Genomic DNA, 9,749 nt, shown 5'->3' with positions numbered 1-9,749 from the left:
AGGGGAGGGGTGGGGAGAGCAGGGGAGGGGGAGAAAGGGGAGGGAAGGGGAGGGGAGGGGAGGGGTGAGGGAAGGCAAGGCAAAGCAAGACAAGGCAAGGCAAGGAGCTTGCGTTATAGTTGATGGAGGAAGATTTGGTAGACGTGTTTGATTTTTTGAAAATGTTCAATTACTCCTGAGAGAGTCAGTTATTACTGACTGATTCCAGGCTTTGGTTTGATCAAGATTAGAAGCAGTGCTTATTCTTATCACAAGCATTAATTAAATGTTAGGTTTTTTAATATGGATATAACTGAATTGAAGATTACATAAATTGCAACAGTAGCAACACATCTATGAAAGTACAGAACAAAAAGGAAAGCACACAGCTATACCTAACAGAGATCGCAGAATCACAGAATCACAGAATTACAGAACACATTCACTCTTGTGATTGGCCATAATATAGATCAGCTACCACAGATCACATCTATCACATAATATAGATCAGCTGTAGATCACAGGCCATAATATAGATCAGCTATCAGATATTGCTGCTGAGGATCTGAATATAAGGAAGATATTGATTAAAAAAAAAATGTTTTATTTAACTACATTTACACCAATCCACTGAGCCAAAGTGTTGTTCTCTGAAGGGGACAAGATGTACTGGGCAGTAGCTTTTGGTTAAACCTGAATTTCCAGTAGAAAGGCAACAGGTAAAAACTTCAGAAATTACATTGTTCTTAGATGACAATAAGAGGATAATGACAATAAAACCATGATCGGGTCAGCAAAAAGGAAAATGGTTTCTATGGAAAGGTAGTGATGAGATTAGTCTGAAACCTGTGGTTGGTTGCAAATGAAAATGATCCAGGAAGGTACTGAACAAGGAACTGAGATTTCCTAGGGCTATGAGGGGCCTATAGAGTGATGTATATGCTGCTGGTAAGTATCAAATTACAAGATTTTTAAAGGTTTTCTCTTTCAAAACCCTCATGGGACTATTAGAATACAAAGATATAACAGTGTAAAAAGAAACAGATAAACAATAAAAGCTACCCTACTGATCATGGGGAGCAGTGGAAATACAAGTGTTCTGTATTAGAACAGGGGATAGGAAAAGGAAAGCTATTCTGAAGTCCATACTTTGAGTCGTTGTCACGTTAAAGGGGATTTGTCCAAGTCAAACATTTACCTGTTTCAGAGCCCTGCTAGGGACTTTCACTAAGACAGTTTCACAAAGATGAACTTATTTAATAAGGTGACATACATAACAGATTCGGAACTCTCATTTATAAATTTACTTACTGCAATAGTGCTAATATATGATAATAATGCTAACAAAATGCTATCCTGGGTATTCCTCACCAAAGGGTGAAGGCACAGAGCTTACCAAGAAGGCATCCCTGTCCTGGTGGAGGAGAAGGAGCATAGCCTGTTGACTGCCTCGTCTAGATTTCCAGTTTCTTCCTTGTCACCCCCACTCTACTTTTTTCCTCACTCTTTTTTTTCTAACACTATTTTTTCCTCCTAACACTAATCTTTTTGTTATTTACACTAATTCCTAACACTCTTTTATAACCTAACCTTATCTGTTCCCTCCCTCAGGTGATGTTTAGCATGATTTTGGGTGGAGAGTCGAGTACTATAGTCATGTATGTTTAGCATGTACTTCGTTAAGCTCATTATTGTATTCAGGGGCATTAACTTTAATATCCATTTTCACCTTATGAAGCAAAAGGTTTCACTCAGGCACCGTGGCCTTCACGATTCTGTTCTGCCGCCAAAGCAGGGCCGTCCTGCCAACACAAGACTCCGTCCTTCAGCAGCCTCTCATACCAAACCTGCAGACCTCCGTCCACATAGTTTGTATAAGAGATAAACAGGAGCAAGCTGCCCAACAACCTTTTGCCCAAGGCTGGTGTTTAACAGTGACACTAACAAGTCTGACTCTTCTCCACATTATCCACCCAGTGACTATAGTCACTCAATTCAAGATACAAATCATGCTTACATGGAATCAATCTTGGGGGTATCCCTTATGTTCAAATTTTCTTTATCTCAACCTAGACACAGCTCTAATTCAGTCCATGCAGACATCATGCACAACTGATGAATCAACATCCAGGTTAGCATGGATTTGATGCAAGCTAATAAAATACAAAACAGAATAGTTACAATAATTACTGTCAATGTAGATAGTAATAAAGAAACAAGCCATCCTGATAGTGAGAATCCTAATCCATGCAAAAGTTTGTTCAACTATCCTCCTTCCATGCTTTCTGTAAAATCTCTACTCGCTTTTGCCACGTGCCTCATGCTGTCTGTTTGTTCATTAAGGTACTGTGTTACTATTGGTATATGGATGCAGCAGGCACTGTTGACCAAGTCCAAGTATCCACACACTCCATTTTCATGCAACAATAGCAAATCTAATGTCAGTCTGTTCTGTAGTGCCATGTTCAACGTGGCCTGTAGTTGCATATTCAGTTTTTCCAGCGTGACCCGAATTGCACTAGCCAGTGCTGCAATCTGCCTGGTGAGGTTACACAACATCCTTTGATGCTGGAATGCTGTGACTTGAGGTGTGAAAATTGATTCCAGGGCCCATTCAACTACAGTTCCTGTCTTGGTGTACTGACAAGGGTCTTTTGATTACCTTTTGGTTCGTCCCCATGGAGCCGGTGCAAGGTGTTGTTCTCTCCAGAGGTGGCAAAGTGTTAACACTTCCAGCACGTATTGGCATCGCTGACTTCTCACAGGTAAGTCTGTAGTCCATGTTCCATCACTACTAATCCATGCGGTGTGTCCAGTAGAGGTTTTAGTGAGTTCTGAACAAATCGTATCAGACCAGGTATCATTATTAGTCAAATGAGACCAAGTGACATTAATTGGGGTGGTACAGTTACAACAGATGCAGCATATTTGGAAAGCTTGAGCTACCAGGCCCAATCTTTGAATTCCAGCCTCTCAACTGCTGCAATTATAAACTTTAGTACAGTTCCAGTTATAGTCTCTTGAGCTATCTATGAGCAATATTAAATTTTGCATATCAGATATTGACCTGTATGGGATCATTTGGTAACCCAGTGGTCCCATCCCAATTAATACACCAGTCAGTAATCTGCATGTAATACCAGTCATCATGCTGAAGCGCTCTCACCTTAGGAATATGCATTCTCCATGGTGTGTTCATGTACTTTTCTCCAGACAGTAGATTGTCCCAGCTTTTTCACCACCACCCTTAGTTTTTAGTGGTAGCTTAGTGATATTCCAATTATCTACAGTTACATTTTTCTTAAGGGTCCACTGTAGGACGTATTTCCCTTCCTCAGTGTGCCATGTTAAATTGGTACGGTTTTGTGTTTTCCACATAGCCTCCCAAGTCTAGGTCAGTCCCATGGTCGTTATTCCCCAAGTCACTGGTGAACTGGCAGACTGGGGAAGGGAAAGGCATTCTGTGATTTGACTAACAGTATCCATGTACCCAAAAGCTTGAATTAATCACATTATGAGATTTGAATTTTCAGGTTTTCCAAGAAAGGCTCCTAATAATATGATCAAAATAATCCACGTAGCTGTCCCCATGTTAAAATTTTGGTTTCTAAATTACTATCACTATTAAAACCACAGTAATTCCAAACATAAATATTAACAGCCCTTGAGTGCATCCCAGCTCAGTGTAGGATAACCTGTTGTCCCATGTGCAGTTTCTTGGCGTCAGTAGTCCTGTAAAATATAAAAGAGAAGATGCTCGGTCGTATGTGACCGACAGATGTTAAGTTAAAAGGGGGTGTAGTATCCATCCAGTATTGATTTGATAGAGTTTTCCAGAGCAATCTTTTGCTTCCCAAGCACAAATGTTCTTTGGGATTGTTAGCACCATTGCCACTGTCCCATACTGAGGCATTTTAACCAGCACAGGCTGGCCTGCATAAAAGGCAGTAGTGTGTTCCCCTACTCTTTTGTCTGCTTTTGGTACTACAGTTGTGGCAGGAATGCTGAAAGCTTTCATCTTCGGGCAACTGTCTTCACTCCATCTATTGTTTAGTTGGTAGATGGTATCACGGAGTCGTAGATGCCACCCAGATTCATAGGTTTTAGCATATTGCTTGATCAACCCATTTGTTTGTTCAACAATACCACTGGTTTGGGGGTAGTATGGGGTGCGAAATACCCACCGGATCCCTTCCTCCTTTGCCCAGTCTTGTACCACCGTGGTTGTAAAGTGTGATCCATCATCACTCTGAATCTCTTCTGGAAGGGGAAGTACACTAAACCATTTCTTCAGACTATGGACTGTATTTTCCCCGGTTACAGCTGTAACAGCTTTGGCTGTGGTAATTCCTGAAATTAATTCCACCCCCACCAATATGTATCTTTTACCCCTTGAGGGTCGTAGTGGGCCTATATAACCAATCTGCCAGGTGTGCCACAGCATTTTCTTATCTCGGATATGTAAGGGAGGTGCTTTACTCACATGGTCTTTGCTAAGTCGCAAGCAACATTGTGAACAGGCAGTGACTACTTGTTCACACAGCTTTACTGATACAGGCCATCCTCGAGCTATGCCTTCTCGACATAAATCAGCTTGACCAGCGTGGCCTCGTTTTACATGCAACCATTCGAGTAACCGTGCCCATTTGTGGTCATCATTCACGACATCAGTATTTTGTAATTCTGTGAGGTTGTCAACTTGCCGATTAAACTGAGAAGTGACAGTGGCTAACCGATCACGTCCTTTTACCCAACCAATATGCAGCACCCTTTGTTCTCTTATTTCTAGCAATTGCTTCCAGCTGTCAGTTTGCCAGACAGGGACTCTATCTACCTGCCAGCTGTTTGCTGCCCAGTGGCCTACCCACTCTGTGGCTCCTTTATAAACTGCATACGAGTCAGTATAGATATGACTGGCACCATGCTGTGCAGCTAGTAAGACTGCTCTAAGTTCCCCCACTTGAGCACTCCCTTTACCTGTTTCTTCTAATCTTTGTCCTGTGGCTACTTCTAAAGCCACGGCCTTATATTTCCACTCATTATTTTGCCTATAGGATGATCCATCAGTGAACCATACCTGGTTAAGGTCACTGCCTTCCCTCAGAGGAGATGCCACATGAATTGGAGATGGTTTGCTTGGTGGGGTTTGGAATAGTAAATTACAGTTTATATCTTTCTGGAATTTAGATACCTTAACATTGCCTTCTGTAATAGGCATGATTTCATTAATACCTTCCAGATAGGCATACCACTTACGGACTTCGGGTTTCTGGGCAATACCTGCAGGGGGTACCATACCCTTGTGAATTATATCTAGGAGACAGAAAGGCCCTTGAACAATTACACTCTGTTCTCTTCTTATCTGTTCTGCCCGCTTCACTGCTCGCACTAGAGACAGCAAGCCTTTTTCAAGATCAGAAAATCTCATTTCGGTGTCATTGAAAGAGTGGGAGCTAAACTCCAGTGGCATCTGTGGTCCTTCTGGTCCTTTTTGCCAAAGGTTACAATGGGAACCATGCTCACTGAATCCCCATTCTACGTGGATAGGGTCAGTCGGGTGTAAGGAACATAGCTGTTGAAATAACCTCAGTTCTTTTATTAATAAATCTAATGCATCCTTGTGCTGTTTACTCCAGACCCATGATTTCCATTTTTTTAGCAGATTGTATAAGGGACGGGCAACGTTAGAAAAACAAGGAATATATTTACGCCAGTGACCTAAAGCTCCCAGAACTTGCTGCAACTCCTTTGTGCTAGAGGGGCTCTGCCCCTGCTGTATTTTATCCAGGGTGTCCGGAGGAATAGAAGCAGCTCCTTTAATCCACCAGACTCCCAGGAATTTAACCTCCTGTATGGGCCCCTGGCATTTTGATATAGGAATGTCAAATCCAGACACTATCAATTTTTCTCGTACAGCTTCCATGGCCTGTCTGACTCCCTCTGCATCTTCCCCTCCTATCAATATGTCATTAATGTATTGATATATTACAATGCCTGGTGGGGTGGGGATTTCTGTTAAAACCTTTGCCAAGACATCGTGAGCAATAGTAGGGGAGTGTTTATATCCCTGAAGAAGACCATTAAAGGCATACTGTATCCCTTTCCAAGTAAAAGCAAATTGAGCCTTATCATGTTCCTGGAGCGGAATCATGAAAAACATATCTTTAACATCTAAAGTTGCCATCCACGGGTGTGATGCTTCCTGAATTTGTGTTACCAATGCTGCAATATTTGGCACAGTGGCAGTTAAAGGTGTGGTATTGGCATTCAATTGCCTATAATCATTCATAAGCTGACACTGTCCATTCAGCTTTTCCACCAGACATACAGGAGAATTGTAAGGGGAATGCATGCGAGCAATAATACCTCTTTCTTCCAAGTCTGATACCACCCTGTCAATGTCCGAATGCCCAGCTGCTAGCAGAGAGTACTGCCTTAACACATCACTCTCATATATCACTTGTATGCAGGCTGCATTTTGCACAGATGCAGCCAAATCAGAGAACCCTGAGATCTTAATAACAAGGGAATCTCCTCTTTCTTGCGAGTCTAAACCGCCATCCCAATGGGCAGCTTGTGTAGTCAACGAACAATTTTGATTATCTTCTGCAATGTTTAAAAACACTCCAGGACCCCCACAGCCGCCTGCCTCTTCCCCACTTAATAAGATGCTCTCCCCCGCCTCAAGGGAGACTCGCCACTCATATTCCATCCTGGACTCCTCTGGGTGCCTAGAATACTTTTCCTGCAACTTTGCTAATTTTTCCGGAGACCACGGGGTGGTTTGTACTGTAGCACAGGCATTGTCATCTCCATCATTTGTAATTTCGGTTTTGATTAATGGTTGTATAGGTACAGGTTCCAGGGTAAGATCATAATCCGAATGTCCTACTAGTTCATTGTCATCACTACTATAACAGATGTCTCCATCCCATGTCTCAGGATTTGTACAGTGTATTAGTTTGTGGGTTTGTTTATCAGAGATAGAGAATGGCAGCTGATTTAGTAAGAGATCTAATTTTTCCTGTAGTTGTTTTTCTCGCCTTTCAGCTGAGGCCAATAGCATTTTAAGTTCCCTATTTTCTGTCCCTAGTTTCTCCTGTTTTTCATTTTCAAAAGCCAGTGATGTTTTCAGCCCTTCGTTTTCTGATTTTAATGCAGCATATTCCACATCTGCAATTCTTTCAGGGGGAGGAGATTCTTTAACTTCCTTTTCCTCGCAAGGCAAGCAAGCCCCCAATACTACATTAACAATTCCTTTGCCTTTGCCTTTACCTTTCCAAAATTTTTCCTCATTTCTACATTCTTCTATCAGCTCTATCACTTTGTCGTCATCATTCAAAAATTTTTGGACCCATTCTTTTCGTGCTTTTGATGGTGCACACTTACATTTTCGCAGCAGTTTATCCATGGCAATCCTGCCAACTATGCCAATTTTAGCACCACGTTAAAACGGATTTATCAGTCAAACATATGCCAGTTTCAGAGCCCTGCTAAAGGCTTTCACTGAGTTGAATGTATTCAATAAGGTAACAGATGTAGTATTGTCATTGATAAATACACTTACTGCAGTAGAGTTAATATATGATAATAGTGCTAGCAAAACGCTGTCCCGGGTATTCCTCACCAAAGGGTGAAGACGCAGAGCTTACCAAGAAGGCATCCCTGTCCTGGTGGAGCACAGCCCGTCATCTGCTTCTTCTAGATTTCCAAATTTCTTCTTTCTCTCCCCCACTCTTCTTTTTTCCTCACTCTAACTTTTTTTTTTCCCTAACATTAACTCTTCTTTTTTTTTCCTTACACAAACTTCTAACAGTCTTTTATATCCTAACCTTATCTGTTCCCTCCCTGGGGTGACGTCTATGGGTGGAGAGTTAAGTACAATAGTCGTGTATGTTTAGCAAGTACTTCATTAAGCTAATTATCATATTCTGGGGCGTTAACTTTAGTATTCATTATACACCTAATGAAGCAAAATTTTTCACTCGGGCACCATGGCCTTCAAGATTCAGTTCTGCTGCCAAAGCAGGGCCGTCCTGCCAAGACAAGAATCCCTCCCTCGGCAACCTCTGATACCAAGCCTGTAAACCTCTGTCCACATAGTTTGTGTAAGAGATAAACAGGAGAAAGCTGCTCAACTCCCTTTTGCCCAAGGCTGGTGTTTATTAGTGACACTAAAAAGTCTGACTCTTCACAGTCTAAAATGTTCAGAAGTAATACTAATCATTTTTCTTGCTTTCAGGAAAAAAATACCATCAGAATACTGTGTCGGAACAAAACTGTTGCCTCCCAGAGATGAACCTCCTATGTAGACAATTTGGTCAGTCTTATCTTTCTATATAGGAGACTGTCTATTCATACAGAGTAAGAAAACTGTCTGTTCATACAGAGTAAGGGTGATTTACATTGTGTAAGAGTAATCAGTTACCCTAGCCTATCTTATTACAAAAGACAGAGGTGAAATAAACAGGATTTTCAAAAATGATATTTTCAGTTTTGGATTCTTTAAAAAAATAAATAAATCTTATGTTCAGCTGGACACTTTGAAAATGAGATGCAGAAGTTTTTCCCAAACAACTTCATAGTATCCAAAGTGAGAGACAATGATTTTATGGAAATAATAATTTCTGAAGTTGTAGCATAGATGTGATGTTGATGAGGCAAATGCATGTGTTGAATATTGTGTTTTGCCATTACATTTTTGCATTTTAGTGGTATTCATAGTTGATCCTCCTGGTATTCATTTGCCACAGGCTTATTTAGGAACAGAAGCTTTGCAGTTGTTGTCAGGAAGAGCAGGAGAGTGTTGTGTGGGAGTGGTGGTGTGTTCTGTGGAAAAAGGTCAGCAGAAATTAGGCTTGCAGATCATAGTTATTATGCATATTTTTTTAACATCTGAGCTTTGATACAGCTGTTGGATGTGAATATACCCGTGGGAACATTCTTTTCACTTATCTGTTCTGTTGGTATGTATCAAAAGAAAGCAGAGGGAAGCTGATTGATTCTTGCCTGACTTTTCTTGTCTGTCCCAGTTAACTACAAGAAAGATTAAAAACAGTTCTTTGTCTAAAGTTTCTTTGTCTAAAAGGTATATATATATCCTTATGTATGTATATATATGTTTATATATATATATATATAAGAACATACAACAGTGGTGTTTGTAGGAAAGGAAAATAAGCTGAGTTTATGTTCTGTTATTGTTGCAATTAAAAATGTATTGCCTGGAGCTATTAAACTACTAGGGATCTAATGCCTGTTCTTCAAAAGCAGTAAATTGGAGTAATTTCAGTTGGTGTGGACAGTTGTCAATAGAACACAGGCAGCTGTGGCATACAAAGCTGTTGTCTCACCTACACTCCCTGCTTTTTAAACCCTTTTTATTCCTTAAAAGATAAATACCTAATGCATGGGTAATCGTGAAAGACAGTATCTTACCTTCTGGCAAAAGATAGAAATTTTACAAAACATTTTTAAAGCTGTTTTGACAAATATATGGTAATAAATTACTAGTACACACTAGAATTTCTTCCTACATTTTTAGCATTAATTATGTTAACTATTATACATGCTATGGAAATTTATAAATGTTTTCTTGTAGTGTCAAGCATCACAGATGTCAAACTTAAAGAGCCTATTTATCTGGATATGTACATAAGTAAGCTTTTTCTAGAATGAATCTATTTATTTGAAACAGCATATGCTCACTGTGTTTTACATGTAACCATTAAAAATCTGTGAAATATTAAATATTATATTAACATAACTGA

At 40.4% G+C, this 9,749-nt stretch overlaps 1 long non-coding RNA gene across 1 annotated transcript; it reads right to left on the bottom strand.

Moving 5' to 3' along the window:
* Positions 1-261: 261 nt before the first annotated feature.
* LOC310889480 lies at positions 262-8,369 on the bottom strand. The gene is made up of 2 exons (XR_014576580.1): positions 7,632-8,369; positions 262-3,711 (listed from the first exon to the last, which is right to left on the bottom strand). It is a non-coding gene; the product is annotated as an uncharacterized lncRNA (long non-coding RNA).
* Between the last annotated feature and the right edge of the window lie 1,380 nt (positions 8,370-9,749).

Source organism: Anser anser (genome assembly GCF_964211835.1).
Source record: "Anser anser genome assembly, chromosome: Z".
NCBI classification, from domain to species: Eukaryota; Metazoa; Chordata; class Aves; order Anseriformes; family Anatidae; genus Anser; species Anser anser.
The sequence above is the reverse complement of the archived record's forward strand: the minus strand, read 5'-3'. Positions and strand labels throughout refer to the sequence as shown.